Here is a 17,107-nt window from a genome sequence, read left to right as displayed (position 1 = left end):
TCCCTCTCACTTTTAAAACAACTCATTCTCCTCCGACTGAGATTCCACTTCTCACCACTCAGGTCAAAATGAGAGATGAAGAGAGAGAAGGAAGAAAAGGCCCCGAGGGTTTTTCTCCCCCCAACCCCGAGTCCATGTGCAGTACGCTAGGGCAAGTGCCTATTGGCTTACTTGCAAGAATCTGTTGTTAAATTTACAGAAATTTTGTAAATTGGTTGTTAAAATATTAGTAGCTTTATATCATCATGGTTGGAGTATTTATACTTGAAAATCAGCAAACACTACAAATCGGGGCTTCTTTTTCTTTTCCAGCAGGTCCCACTGCATTTTATTTCATAAATGTATCGACAGACCTCAGAGCCCTCCTCTCCTCAGACCCTTATGAGGGCCTGCAGGGTTTTCCTCTACAATGTAGAAGACAGGGTTGTTTGTTTGTCTTGTTTTTTTTTTTTTTCTTAAAGACCCATTGTCTTGGAAAACAACCTAGCTTGACCTTAGTCAAGGTAGTTTGGTCTCAAAAAACTGAGTTCTAGTTATCATAGCTCCAAAAAAGAGATAACAGTTGGGATAGTAATTGAAAAGACAGAAGAATCTAGATAGACCAAGGCATGAAGTACAAAGTCTGAAGTTAGGGTCCTCTGGAAAGCTAGCAGGACTCCACCACTGAGAGTCACCTGGTTGGCTGGTCTGTGGTACAATCAGCCACAGCTGGGGAGTCTCTTGGTATGTACGGCTGTCCCTCCCTTACAAGGCCCAAGTTCACAAAGGCTAGCACTGTGGCCAGCACAACTACCTATCAGATTCATGGCTTGTTGTGTTTCCTACAAGTTCTGGGTCAAAATAAATGCCTTATTTTTATTTAACTGTTTGCAATGAAATTCAAAACCACGTGTCCAAAAAGCTGAGTTCTCCCTTGAGTGACAGGAGAGAGAAGAGAGAATCTATCAAATCACACAATTCTCTTGAATGGGTTGGGAATGGTTAGAATCTAGAGAAATTTCATTTCAGGAATTATATAGCCCCTAGTATATGACAGGAAAAATGGGGTTAGACAGTTATGATAAAGGGCTTATCAAGTATCAATCTTCTAGGAACTCATCACTTAATAAGCATCTCATGATCTAATTGGAAATAAATGATAATAACAACAGAGTTTGTAGCATGCTATAGATCAAGCCCTGGGAACCTCAAAAAAAAGCCAAATTAAGTTCAGAGGTTAATTCCCCTGCAGATGGCTCTTGACTTCCAGGGCTCCTTGTTGCCCCCTGACCTCTCATTCTAATTTTCGGTCTGCTCCAGAAAAGGCACTTTCTGCTTAGGTAGAGACTGGAAACAACATTACTTTCAAAAACAACAAGTGGAGGGCGGAGAGAAGTGTGGTTCCTAATTTCACTTTTAAGAAAAAATGCATTTCTGGCTCCCTAAATGAAGAGTCTAGAAACATCCTAGGACCAAGTGCATCTATCCCAGCCAGCAGAAGTAGGACTGCTGATCAGGGTGAGCTCAATTCCACCAACATCCCTTTCCTCATCTTGCAAGTATGCCTGCAATTTAAGAAAAACAGAAAGTTAACTCTGAGAAGGGAATCATAAGTTATTGTAGCAAATGAATTGAATTCTTCACTGGAGACTTCCCAAAGGCAGAGTGATGCCTATACATATATGGATATATTTCTATTTTTATTTTCATTCTTTAGTTGTAAGTGAAAAGGGAATTGTGAAGAGCATGGCTGTGAAAATTATGGATTTACAGTCAATCTTTTCAACATCTAACATTTCAAAAATAATGTTATAAGCAATTTTCATTGATGAAAACAGCTAGTGTGAAAATACACTTCCATCATCTAAACTGTAGTGGTTACAAGACTTCCCTGTCTCCCTCTAGGACCTGCTGAGGTCTTTTTGTGAACATAAACAGCCAGTTGTTCCTAATCTCTAAATTACAGAGTTTAAGGAAAACAGGAAATAAATAGGGCAAGAAGGCAAGGTGAAAGCCTTGTCGTCAGTCACTCCATGTATTCATTCACTTGCTATTAAGTCACTCACAATCCTGTATGAGTCGCAGAGTCTACTAGACACTGTTGTTTGACCGTAGGGATATAAAAAAGATATGTTCCCTGCTAATAGTCCCAGAGAAGAAGTTATAGCTAACATTTATAGACTGCTTACTAGTTTCAAGGTTGTTCCAAGCATTTCCTCATTCTGAACTCTTTTAATCAACCCTATCAAGTAGGTACTATTATCATTTCCATGTTAGAGATGAGGAAATGGAGGCATAGAGAGTTCATAATAGTAATCACATAATCTAACTAGTGAATATATAACTTTAAACCAGTCTAAGATTCTGCTTCTCTGGAGAACCCTGCCTACTATACCAGTCAACATCCCGGCCAGTTTTTCTGCTCATTATGCTGCCTCAACCAATTGTTTTCTGGGAAGTTTTAGAATAAAGTCTAGAAATGTTTAAGAGAATAAAGCTCACAGTATTAATAATTTTCGTACTGTGCTGAAAAAAATACATATAATATTTGGAACTTACAAACTTATGGTGCTTAAGAGAATTTGGCCTGTCACAGAAACAGCTCAGCCTTATGATTTTAACTGAAAACATGTAATTGATTAATTGATCCAAATTCATAATTTTAATGAGTTAAATGAAAATGAGAAAAAAGAATTCAAAAGGATGAGAAAAATTCTTACTGAGGTTATGACAATGATGTTATAAAAGGATTGAGAATACATCAGATTAATAAATTTTAATTATTAGAGTTATAAATATTTAAGTACTTTAGAAGGTTCATTTGTCAGATAATTGAAGTGTTTAAAAAGGTAATCAAATATTTAAACTGCGGTTTAAATTGTCTAAGGAAGTCTAAGTTTGTAAATGACACCAAGTATTAAAGCCCCTGTATTAGTTTCTAGAGCTGCTGTAACGAATTATCATACACTTGGCGGCTTAAAACTACAGGAATTTATTGTCTCTCAGTTCTGGAGGCTAGCAGCCTGAAATAAAGGTGTCAACAGGGCCACGATCCCTCTGAAGTTTCTAGGAGAGACTCCTTCCTTGCCTCTTCCAGCTTCTCGTGGTTCCCGGCTCTCCCTGGCTTGTGCCAGCATCACTCAGATCTCTGCCTCCGTCTTCACATGGGCTTCTTCTCTGTGTCTCTTTTTCTGTCTTGCAAAGACAGTATCATTGTATTTAGGGCCTGCCCTAAGTCTGCGTGATCTCATCCTTATCCTCACTTAAATTTCACCTGCAGAGATCTTATTTCCAAATAAGGTCACATTCTGAGGTTCCAGGTAACCTGGACCTTATTTGGAAATAATTTCTCCAGGGCTGAGGAAGATGACGCTCCCTTAAAAATAATCGTTAAAATGTTAGAAGTAAAATAATAAGATTCGTCATCTAAAAATTACTAAGAACTAGGTCTTTGGAAGTGTTTCTTTAACGAACTGATTATTAATTTGAAAACCAAGGTAACCTCTGAATAATACATTTTGCACACCAGTCACTCTCAAGGTCACCAAACACCCACGTTAACACAAAAGAATCCTTTTATTAAAAAGACTCTGGCAAGGTAGCTTTCCTCATTCTTATTCTGCTCTAACATTTCTCTTTGAAGAGAGGAGAGTCTCTGCCTGACATTCACACAAACTGATAAGAAACCTTGGACAGAATGGACACCTGTCAAGTAAAGCAGCTTAAAAAAAGGATTCTATATCACAAGCCAGAAGGATACCCAAAACACCGAGATGACATGGCACTGACGAACTCAGCTGCAAGACACAGTCTCACATGGAGCCAAAAATATTTTTTAGCTAATTCCAGGAAAAGAGACCACAACAAAAATATAATTCATCAGGTATTTTTGTTTTTGTTTTTGTTTTTTGCTATTTTTAGAGTCTTTAGAAAACAAAACTACAAGGCAGAAACGATTTTCAGATAAAAACTTCTTGGCTAATTCCAGCCTATCTTTCAGAGGCCAAAAGATCCTGAGTAGAAATGAACTACTTCCAGACTTTTCAGATAATGGCTCAAGGTGGAGGGCTGTATGTCTGAGGTCTGCCCACTGAGAAGATTCCAGAATTTTATTACATCTTGAAGACAACTTACAGCAAAATTCTAGAGGAAATGGTGCACAACACGTCTGTCTCCAGGTGCAGGTCTGCAGCACGGCCAGGCAGGTAATAAGGAAGTTTCTGTCAGGAGGAGAGATTCGGCACCGCACAGAAGATCCACTGAGCTTAGCTTAACAAACAGCAAGAGAAGCAAAGGGACCAACAGCAACAGTTCCTGGTGATTGAATTCCTGAAGAAAGTCTACATAAAACAATAGCATTCGATCACAAGAAGTAAGCTTCTTTTTTAAGATGCGCTGTATGTGGCTTTTCAAATGTAGGACTTTTGCAGACAATTAAGGTACTTCTCTACTAATGTCTTCACTCTTTGAGGACACTGGATGACAATTACTTTGATGTAGTTCCAAGTTATCTCTTTAGAAACATTACTGTTATTTATAACACAGGCTCGAAAAAGGACTCTTGAAACGAATTCGCCTCCAAAGATCTCAAAGCACTTATATTAGTTGCCAAAATAGATTCTAGGCTGGGGGTGGGGAGAAGGAGAAAATACAGAAAATAGAAACTTTAACTGATATATAACAGGGAAGAATTTTCTAGATATAGAAAAAAATAAGATGCTATAAATAAATTGAAATGCAAATAGTAGACTGAAATGTGTTTTCAAATAATAAAGCAAAGAATAATAGAAACAGTTAACAGGATTAGTTCATAAAGAGCTTAAAATCAATGAGAAAATATTGATGGGCCATCACAATTTGGCAAAAGAACTTGAACAGTCATTTCCAAAAAGGAAAAAAAGGCCAAAGACATGTGAATCAATATTTAACATTATTAATTGTCAGAGCCATCCATAACAAAAACCATTTTCAGCTTCAACAGGCACCAATTTAATGTGCATACATCACTTGTCAAGCACTATTCTAAGCTTTACATCTGCCAGTCACTTAATACTTGCAAACTCAATATTAGTAGGTATTATTATTATCCCCATTTTTCAAATGAGGAAACCGAGCCACAGAAATATAAATGATTTTATCAAGGTCACGTGGCTAGTAGTTAGCTGAGCTGGCTCTAAGCCCAGTACGCTGGTTTCCTGCCCACGCTCTTAATCATTAGACTGCACTGCAATAGACTGAATGTTTGTGTTCTCCCCCCTAAAATTTACATGTGGAAATTCTACCCCCCAACATGGTAGTATTAGAAGATGGGTGTTTGTGAGGTAATTAGGTCACGAGTGGGGAACTCCCCCAAATGGGATTAGTGCTCTTATAAAAGGGACCCCAGAGAGCTCTCTCACCTTCTTTTGTGACATGTGAAGAATGCTAAGTCAGCAGTCCGCGACCAGAAGAGGGTCTTCATGGGAACCTGACCGTGCTGGCGCCCTGACTTCCAGCCCCCAGAACTGTGGGAAATACATGTCTGTTGTTTATAAGCCACCCAGTCTCTGATACTCCGTCATAACAGCCTGAACCGAGTAACACAGCACTGTCGGGCACAGTGAAACTGGCAAACAAACAAGGACAATTGTTAGCCCAGGTACAACTGGCAGATGGAGCAGTGGCTTTGTGTAAAAGTCCTGAAATATCTTTGTGTGGAATAAGATTTTTAAAAAGGGCGTGGGGAGTGAAAGCTTTGATGATGATGAATTTCAGAAATGTGGAATGGACCCCACTGGCAACAATGGCACCAGGAGCGAACACAGACAAAGGGGTCTCTACCCAGGGCTAGGATGCTGGCAAAGCTGGCCCTGCAGAAGCACAAAAAAGTAAAAGACTGAACGCGTGTAACTGAGGGAGTCACAGTTGGTGGCCTCATCTTCTCAGTGGCGTTGGATACGAAGTCACTGGCAGAAAGAAGAGCTGTGAGAAGGGGTAGGAGAGAGGATGTCTGATGCAATCGCGGCATGGCTTGCAGTGGGGAAGAAGAGATGAATCTAAATTTTTCTGAGATGCAGAAAGATGAACTTTCAGCTAGGCAACGGGAATTTTCGGTGGGCTGTGGTTTGGTGGTAAGTTACATCAGCCTCTGTGTCGTTCTGGATTCAGAAGTTGGATTGAACACAGAGGCAAGGATCCAAGGAGGAAAGAAAGAAAGAAAAAGAGCGAGGCTTACAGAGAACTCTGGCACCATGCTGGACTATTACAAGATGATTCAGGGTAAAAATGTCAGCATGTGCCCATGAAGACCTCACACAAACCCTGAAGTCTCACGTTTGGGAATCATTTCAGTGGGAATTCCTTAAGCACCTCACTGAAAATGTTAGGGAACAAATCAATATTCTTACGGAAAGCCGAGCATTTAGGAAAAGAAAATGGAAGAAAATTTCTTACTGTTTCTCATTGCCTTTATCAGAGTCTGGGAAACTGGCTTTCTCTTACTAGATGGAAAAAGAGCATTGCTTGCTTCCTCCAAAACTAATCGCAGATCTGGTAAACAACAAAAATAAGATACAGAACATTTCCATCACCCTAAACAGTTTTCTCATGCCTCCTTGCACTCAATTTATGTCCCCTCCCTCTCGTCTGATATGCTTTCCACAATTATAGTTTGTCTGTTCTAGGAATTCATATAGATGAATCATATAGTAAGTACTCTCTTACTCTGGCTTTTTTTGCTCAGCATAATGTTTTATAAATTCATCCATTTGGGTGTATTAATAGTTCATTTCTTTTTGCTGCCAAAAAGTGTTCCATCATATGAATATCACAATTAGTTAATTCATTTACTTGTTGATGGGGACCTGAGCCTTTTCCAATTTGGGGCTATTAATTAAGCTACTGTGAACCTTTGTGTACAAGTCACTTTGAGGATCTGTTTTCATTCTTCTTGGGTAGATGCATAGCACTGAAATTGCTGGGTCTTATGTAAAGCATATATTTAACTTTACAGGAAAGTGCCAAATTGTTTTCCAAAGTGGCTGTAACATACTGTTTTTAAACCATTTTTTAATTGTGGTAAAATATACGTAACATACAATTTATCATATTAACCATTTTTAAGTGTGTTACAGTTCAGCAGTGCTAAGTCCATTCACGATGCTGTGCCTCCCATCTCCTGAACACGTCTCACTCTGCTCAACTGAAACTCAGTGCGTTAAATAACTCCCCATTCCTCCCTCCCCCAGCCCCTGGCAGCCACCTTTTTACTTCCTGTCTCTGTGAATTTGACAATTCTAAAGTCCTAGGTTTCATCCATATTACCTTCGTTTTTAAGAGTGAATACTCTTCCATTATATGTATATACCATATTTATTTATTCATTGTTTGATGGACACTTGGCTTGCTTCTTCTTTTGGGCTATTGTAAATTATGCTGCTAAAAACATGAGTATACAAATATCTCTTCAAAACCCGGATGTTAACTCTTTTGGCTATATAGCCAGAAGAAGAATTGCTAGATCATACAGTAAAAATATTTTTAATTTTTAAGGGAACCACCATACTGTTATCTGTATTAGTTGTATTATTTTACATTCCCACCAACAGTGCACAAGAATTTCAATTTCTCCGCATCCTTGTTAACACCTGTTATTTTCTTTCCTTTTTTTGTTTTTGATAATAGCCATCCTATGGGTATGATGTGGTATCTCATTGTGGTTTTCATTTGCTTTTCCCTAATGATTCGTGATGTTGAGCATCTTTTGATGTACTTGTTGGAAATTTGTGTATCTTCTTTGGAGAAATGTCTATTCAAGTTGTTTGCCCACTTTTTAATCGGACCAAAGATAGCAGATGGTAGATTTCGGCCAGTGCTGGGTTTTCATTATTCAAATATGTGAGAAAGAAAAAAAGCAAGGGGTTGAGGGCATTGCAAGAGACTAAGAGAGGCATGAAAACAGAAAGAGGCTGGAAGACAGTAAAAAGGTTGTTGTCAATGAAATGGAGATCTTAATGAGAGTGATGCTGGAATTTACTAGAATAAGTGAGCTTGAAATGCAGGCAGTCGTGGTGTGAGTGTGAAAGGCCCGAAATGGAGGTTTTGAATGCGGCCATTTGTTGATAAGGTTAAGTATGACCACGACACAGTGGTTCAAGTCAAGGAACGGAGGGGCCATGGTGTTGGCTGAGACACTTACGGAGGTTTCATTTAATGTTTTATTATGAAAAACTTCCAACGTATACAAAGCAGAGAGAAGGGTATAATAAACCTCCACGTATACATCATTGATCTTCAACAATTATCAACTCACGGCCAATCTTCCTTTCTTTGGAAGCAAATCCAGATACCCCATCTTTATATCTGTACATCTGTCAGAATGCATCTGTAAAAAAAAAAAAACTCTTTAAAAAATATATTTTCATGCTAAATTATTATAGTTAAAACAAATGAGAATAACTACATAATATTTTCAAATATCCCATCAGTCACATGGGTGGTTGAAGCTACCAGTCATCACAACAGGAGTCTATGTGAAGATAAAGGTCGACAGCCAGGCGTTGATTCCCAAGACGTGAGGAGGAGTGACAGAGATAACAGCAATAAAGAAGGGGGCAGAATATCAAGTCAGGTAGCCTAAGCCTCAAAGATGCAAGTGAATCCCACCCCACCCCCACCCCACCTTTAAGAAAGGTGGAGAAACGGGTTGAGAATGGCAGTGAGAAGCAAAGAGGAAACCTTTGAGTCTCATCTTCTCTCTCTGAGATACAAAGACTGTGTGAATCGAATGTAGTCTCCACTTGAGAGAGGCGAAGGGAGAAGAGTAGTCACAGGAAGAGCCAGGTTTCAGGTGAATTCGGGAAGGGAAAGAAACATTTATCAGAGAGAATGAGTGGATGAGGATCTGCCGATTGCAGACCTGGAGGGCACAGTAAAACATGGACATAGGTGGGGATGAGGGATGTAGAGGATCACATTAGATTTATGGGGGAGACGTTCTGAACAATGTGTGTCACGATTAGGGTACATCCCTAGTTTTCCCAAGACTGTCCCAGTTTATATCTGTCACCCGACATGCAATTTAGTATATGCGCAGGCTCAGACAATAAATCATGTGATCTTCTTCATCGTAAAGGTTGACTGAAGAAGTCTATTCTGCTGGCAATGGCTGAGAGAAAGGATGTGCATTGTGGGATTACCTGTTCTGGCTCCATGTAATCTCAGGGTGGCTACCCCCTGCAGTGCTGGGACCTGGTACCTGGGATGGACTTTTCTTCATCAATGAGTGCACTGCAGGTGAAAAATGCTAAACTTTTGGCCCAGAAATTCTACAGCTGAGAATCTCTTCCTAAGGAAACAATCAATACTGCAGACAAAGATTGTTTACCAAAAAATGCTTGTTCCAGTGTTATTTATAACAAGCTGAATTCCCCAGGATAAATCAGAGAATAATTAACCATCTTTAAATGAAGTAGCTCTACTTCTCTCCTGGGAATGAACTACACACAATTGTCCATACTTGAAATGTTTGTCTCAAATGACTTTGTGCAATTCTCAGCATCTTTGTGACTTTGGATTTGATACTCATATTTGACACCATTTAAACACCTGTCAGGAGAGGCTTTGATAATACCAGTGAATCTAAAATGCTTATCAATTTTTTGAGTTTTTCTATTTTGCTCAAGCTAATTATAATGCATATTTTCTAGATAACTACAAATGTTGCATAATTTTTCACATTTATTGGTATAAAATTGCTCAAAATACTTATTCATGAGATCTAAATTCCTTATATTTTGTTCTTTCTTTTATTTGATCCAGTTCTAGTTTTCTGACTCTCTGTTCTCTCTTGTTTTATATCTCATTCATTTCTATTTCTGCCTTTATTTCTGTCCTTATATTTACTTTATTTATCTAGCTCTTGAGATAACTTTTTAATTCATTTTTTTCAATTATTCTTGTTAATTTTAAACAAACACATTTAAGATTATACATTTACTTCTAAATGTAGATAGTTAAATTCCACAAATTTTGATATGCTATACTCTAATTATCATTATCATTCAGTTCTGAGTATTTTATAATCCTCTTACGAGAATTCTTTTTGGAGTAGGTTTTTAGGATTGCAGTTTATATGGATAGTTGTAAAGTGGCTGTATTGTTGATTTCTCATTTAATTGAATTATTATGAGAGCACATAGTATCATATTGTCTCTGACATTGCCGAAATTTCTTGGTGATCCAGTGAGTGGTTAATTTTTGAAATGTCCTGTATAATTTATGTAAATATACTCTAAAAATATATATCTATTTGCTGGAGGTAGAGTTCTAGATATCAGATAAAGTTAGTTTATTTGTAAATCTTCTGATCCTTAATATTTTTGGTCTAATTTATTGGATTCTGATAGTGATATATTAACATCTACCACAATGATTGTGGTTTCATCCATGTCTCCTGATAATTCTATTGGACTTTCCTTCATGCAATTCTGGGTTTTGTTATAGCTATAGTCAAGCTCCTAAGTATTATGTTTTCTCATGGGATTGTTCCTTTAATTATTAAGAATTGATCCTTTTTATTCCTGTTATTATTTTTGTCTTATATTTGAATTTTGTGTGGTATTACTATTGCTACACTCTTGTCTTTCAGTTGAGATTTAAATGGTATATCTTTTCTCCCCCTTCCCCCCTTATTTTATATAACTTTTTACATTGAAATAGTTACATATTCACAGAAATTTGCAACAACACATTAAAAAAAATGCACAAGGAAGTCTTGTGCAGCCTTCACTCAGCCTCCCTCATTGTTCACATCTTACGTAACTATCTGTCCCTTTATTTTAAATTTCCGAAGTCTGCTTCTTGTTAGCAAATACAGATAGATTTCATTTCTTTATCCAATCTGATAATTTCGGTCATTTTTAAGGTCAATTTTATCTGCTTACAGTGGTTATTTATACTTTCTTATTTTCTTTCTCAATTTGCTTCATTTTTTCTGCTCTCCACCCTTTTTATTTACTTCCTTATCTTTTCTTTCCTGCTCTTTCATTTTCTTGTTGCTTACAGATATATTTTTTTTGACAGTATCACTCTCACTAAAATATTATATCTGTTTCCATATTTAACAGTTATTTCTTGTATTCCAATACCTTTTCTCTGGATCAATTTTCTTCTTGCCGAAGTACATCCTTTAAAAAAATTTTTTTTAAGTTAAGGTATGTGTGGTAAATTCTTAGTCTCAGTATATCCTTCGTCTTCTGAGTCCTTTAGGACAGTATTAAGATACTATTTCACTGTCAGCATTGATCTTGGCTGATAGCTCTTTAGGAATTAACATGTAGTAACCTGTCTTTCTGGTAACTTTTCATTTTCTTTAGAGATTTATTATAAAATATCTTGATTGGATTTTTATTCATCTTTCTTGTACTTGAACTACTCTTTTAATTTATAAACTTAAGTTTGAATTCAATTCCGGATAAAGCTTAGCTAATCTGTCTTTAAATATAATTTTCCCACCATTTCCACATTTTCTTTCTCTATACCTTCTAACAAAGATACAGGGAAGCCTTTCGGTCTAATTACTATTTCTGGGTGAATATTTCCATTAACTATTTTTTTCTTTCATTATGTCCAATAGTTTATGCCATTTCTTAAGATACGTTTATGACATTTTTCACTTTTAATATTTCTAATTAGTTACATTTTGTATCCAGCCATTCATGGTTCATTTATGCCTATTTTGTTTCAGGTATTTCTCTTTTTCATTAATTATCTTTAAATATTTATTTTAAAGTCTTCTTTCTAAATAGTCCTATTATTGCTGTACACCTGGAACTAATATAAAATAATATTGAATGTTAACACTAATTGAAAAATTAAAATAAAAAACAAATAGTCCTATTATTTTGAATTTATCTGAACCACATTTACTTCACGATGATTTCGTCAGTTGTACTTCTTCCTGCATTCTGAATATTTGGTATGCAGGCTCTTTGGAGGTTGTTTTTGTTTCTGTTTTCACTCTCTCGGTGTGCATTCCCCACGCTGTCTAGTGGTTTGGCCACTGCTTCCACACACATCTTGAGATCCCGATGCAGAAGCAATCCTTGCACAGACGTGTCACTGGAGATATTGCAGTTCAGTCGATGGCCGCTAGGCGGCTTGTTTCTTGCAACTCCCACTCCTGAGCCTGCGTCCTCACAGAAACTCTAGCGTCAAGCAGCGGTCAGGAGCAGAAATTCTGAATTATATTTCAGAGGCAGAGGATCTACACCAGCCTTTGCTCCAACAGCGAGCTAACTCTGGCCTCTGCTTTTTGTGGAGCAGTTGACTCTATCAGAACCAAATCCCCAGCTCTTTTGTGGCCGATGCTAGAACCTCAGTCCTGGGTAGTCCACTCACTCACCTGTTGCTGGTTCCTAGTCTACAACGATCTTAATTTTGGCTTTGAGCATAACTCTGTCTTTTTACTTTTCCGGTTTACACCTTATTATCTATCACTGCTTTGTGTTTGGAACAGAAAGGATGTCCAAAAGAGTGATGTTAGCACCCATACGAATGGAAATTCTGTATTAATTCAGTATTAAAGGACTTAAAAGGAAAAATACTATTTTAATGGTTGGAATATTTTATTGCAGTGTTTCGAAAGTGTTGAAAGGCATAGTAACTATGTGCTCTGATAAGTAAGAGTTTTTAACAATGCTGTGTCCAGTGGCTAATAGGTGGTATTTTAAAAGATTCTATGTAAATAGTCCACTAAACATTTTATTAAGTGTCTTGTGATTTCTTTTTCCTTTGTGAAAACTGGGCTTATATCCAGACTCATAGTCTTTTCACTATCTCGAGAATGGCAACAACCAATGAGGAAAATTAAAACTTCAAAGGGCAACTATTTAGCCAAACCATTAATGGCAGATACAGAAAGCAGCAGAAAAATAGAATATCCGAAGATGGATGATCTTATTCCTTGGAGGTTGCATGGAGAAGAAAATGGAGAGGTACCTATCTCCTTATAGCAATCAATTATGGGGAGAAAGAAAAACCCATGCCACAGGGAATGATTTTTTTCCCTTAAAACGTATTTTTAATTTTAGGTTCATGCTTTCTAGGTATGCTGCTCTTGACAGTTTCTCCAACAAAATTCATGCCGAGGTGGAAGCTTTTCTTGAAGTATGCAGTTCTTACATTGAATTTAATGAAATATTAAGATACTAAATTTTAAAACATTAATACAATTGAAATGCCTTGTGTATAACTCAAAGCCTTATGTTTGAGAAATTTTTAAGCTGGAGTTCATCAAACTGATTTCTAGCTTATTAGCATATCAACGATAGTCTAACTATATTAGACACGCTACTGTTCAAATAACAGGAGATATGGAATGATGAATAAAATCACTGTATGGCTCTTGGTCCCAATTATAAAAAGGTTAGCATTATCTCAAACTCTCATTTTCCTGTAGTGCGTTTAAGAGTTATTTCTTTATAAGCAATAGATGTATGTTTCCGTATGTTGTCAATTAGAAGAACTTTGGTACTTTTTTCAGAGTTTTGTGGATGTTGTGTGTATGTATCTGAGTCTAAATATAGGCACAAACATATACATACACGACATATATATTGGCTGAGTGAGCTCTGTGAAAAAAAAGAACATCCTAAGCCCAATTCTCTTAGGAGACCCTTTACAGATTTTTTTTTTAACATCCCTGTTTTTAGCTATAGAAATTGCTAATCATGCAAAGAATGCTATAAGGTTACTTGCTTAACATAAAGAGGAACAGTGAACCCCATAAGCCTCTCAAACTGAAAACCAAAATACAGCAGCACTTTGGGAAGGAAGTATGTGGTGAGGAAGGAAACGCCAGCCTCAGAGCCGGGTAGGTTGAGACCGGCCCGTCTCTGCCGCTGATCCGCCATGTAAACTTGGGGACTTTGTGAACTTCCTTCCTTGCGTTTTCTTACATGTAACATGAAGACGATCCCTGGCCTGAACACGTGCGTGACGCGGACACTCACATGAGGACGTATGAATAAGAAAGCAAGTGACCTGCAGTGTAAACTAGATATCTGAAGATGCAAGGCCTGTCACCTTCCTGTCCTATCTGATGTAACTTAGCTTTAGCTGGTGGATAATGGTCACGAAATTTTATTTCCTAAACTCTTCCATTGTTTCCTGCTTCTCAAGGGCCCCTGACTGTAACCTAGTAAAACTCCTCAGATCATTAGTTCTCTGTTTAACTGCTCTGTGACTTGGTTATCAGGAAGGGATAACTCAACCCATCGTTCATTAGACAGAAGTTTAACATAGCATGTCGACACATTTTACAGTGGTAAGAGCTCTTAATAACTACAGCAAGGCATCATTTTAGGAACTTTAAAAATGAACCTCAATAAAGTGACATCTGGAGAGCAACTCGTCGTCATGCAGTTGCTGAGAAACTTTGCATTAAAAACCTCTGACAATGGTAAAAACTCATAGTACACTGAAAACCAAGGCTGATAACCAGATGCATGAATCTCAAAGATATACCACACTTTGCAAGAAAGAGGAAGTCAAAATAGTGAAATTAATCAGTGATCCGCCCTCTGCCCTAGCTCGCTTGTGGTACCTTCCAGAATCATCTCCTTAACTTGCTCTCAACTCTTAACCAGTGGGCCAGGACACAGAACAGGGGTATAAACCCATTCCCCCCAAAGAGTAAAGTTTTGTCCCTAGACACAAAACTTGCTTTTGTCCCTCACATGTATGGCCAACCCATCCCCCATTCAAAGTCTGACTAATGAATAAAATGGTGGTGATAATCATCATCACAACAGCCCATGAATCAGGGACTGTTGTCATTGATTTTACAGGTGAAGAAACCAAGCCCTGGTCAGTCTGCCTTCAAATCTGATGTGAGAATAAAATGAGCTTCCTCTCTTGTTTAAGCTCCTATTAATTGGGGATGTTCCTGCTCCTAACTAGGGATCCAGCAATATAATATCATCTTTTCTAAAGCTGATTGACGCGGTCCATGTTTCTCTTATCTTTCAAAATTACTTTTAAAAAAAAAAAAAAGCCAGCTTTTGTCAACCAAAGCAGTTTTTTCAATTCTCTGGCCATGCCGAACTTTCACTTTATAAATGCTATTTCCAGAGGTAACCTTTCTGTCTTTTCTCTATGTCCTTGCTTTGGTGTCCTCTTTACACCCGGTCTATTAAAAGCTATAACCTTATTTCTGTCCTGCCCCATTTGGAAATGGCTGGGAGGTGACTGCTTTGAGCTCTGAGATAATTTCATATTCAAGAAACCCAAATAAGCCTTGCCTGGGCTTTGGCCAGGTGCCATCTGAGCCTTCCCAAAAGCGTGGGTATTAGTGCTGCTCTCGCAGCTCTTTAAAAGAGCAGATCCTGCCAACTTGCTTAGTAATGAGGCCACCTTCTCAAGCCATATATTTAATTTTTAAAAATAAACTTTATTTATGTAACAGTTTTAGATTTACAGAAAAATTGCAAAAGTAGTATAGAGAATTCAGAGAGATCCACATGTTCTACAGTCATTTCCCCTTATTAACACCTTATATTAATTAGTATAGCAATGTGTCACAACTATTGAAACAATAGTGATACAATATTATCAACTAAAGTACAGCTTTTCATTCATTTCATTCAAATGACTTCATTTATTTTCCTTATTGATTCCCTATTTTTAATTTCAATTTCAATGACTTCCGTTCTAAATTCTTTTTCTCCTGCTTGGTTTAGCCTTCAATGCTTATTTTTCTCCAGTTTTCTAAGGTGAGAGCTAAGATTATTTTTAGATACTAATTCTCTTCTAATATATGCACTTAATGTTTTAAATTTCCCTCTAAACACCGCTGCTGTCACTACATTCCAAGAATTTTGATAAATTATATTTTCATTTTCATTCAGTTCAAAATATTTTGAGTATCTTTTAAGACTTTATCTTTGACCTGTGACTTAGGAATGTGTTGCTCAATTTCCAAACATTTTGGGATTTTCCAGCTATCCTTCTAGTTTAATTCCATTGTGATCTGAGAACATGCTTTGTATGTTTGTTTGTTTGTTATGTGCATTTCATGGTTTATCTTAGTATATGTTCCATGTGAGCTTAAGAAGAATGCGTATTCTGCTGTTTGGGTGAAGAATTGTCAATTAGATTCCGTTGATTGATGGTGCTGTTCAGATCAGCTACATCCTTGCTGATTTTCTACCTGCTTGTATTATCAGTTACTCAAAAGGTGAAGTATTGAAGTCTCCAACTACAATAACAGATTTGTTTATTTCTCCTTGGAGTTTTATCAGTTTTTGCCACATGCATTTTGACACTGTTGCTAGGTACATAAACGTTAAAGATTATTTTATCTTCTTTCAATACTTTAGCTATTTCCTTCCACTTGCTTCTTGGGGTTTTCTTGTGGGAAGTAATGGTAATCTACTGTAATTCTTATCCTTGTTTCTCTATAGGTGAGGATTTTTTGTGACGATGTTTCTTTCAATATTTTCTCCTCATCCTGGTTTTCTGCAGTTTAAATATAGTATGCTTCTGTGAAGATTTGTGTATTTATCTAGTTAATGGTCTCTAAGCTTTCTAGATCTGTGGTTTTGTGTCTGTCATTAACTCTGGGAAATCCATGGCTATGATTGCTTCAAATATTTCTCCTGATTCATTCTCTTTCTTCTCCTTTTGGTATTCCAATTATGTGTATGGTATTCCTTTTGAAATTATTCTGTAGTTGTTGGGTGTTCTGCTCCATTTTATTCTTCCTTTCTTTCTCTTTGTATTTCAGTTTGGGAAGTTTCTCTTGGCAAACTTTCAAGTTCACTGATTCTTTCCTCTGCCATGTCCAATCTACTGATAAGCCTATCAAAGGCATTCTGCATTTCTGTTACAGTGTTTTTGATCTCTAGCATTTGCAATCGATTCTTAAGAGTTTCCAATTTTCTGCTTATATTTCCCATCTGTTATTGTGTGCTGTCTACTTTTTCTATTTAAGTCCTTGACATATTAATCAGAGTTAGTTTAAATTCCCTGTCCGATAATTCCAAAACTCGTGTCATATCTGAGAGTGTTTCTGATGCCTGCGTTGTCCTTTGGGCTTTGCATTTTTCTTTTTCTCTTTTCTTTTCTTTTTCTTTTTGCCTTTCAGCAT

This window comes from Pteropus alecto, unplaced genomic scaffold (assembly GCF_000325575.1).
Source record: "Pteropus alecto unplaced genomic scaffold, ASM32557v1 scaffold81, whole genome shotgun sequence".
NCBI classification, from domain to species: domain Eukaryota; kingdom Metazoa; phylum Chordata; class Mammalia; order Chiroptera; family Pteropodidae; genus Pteropus; species Pteropus alecto.
The sequence above is the reverse complement of the archived record's forward strand: the minus strand, read 5'-3'. Positions refer to the sequence as shown.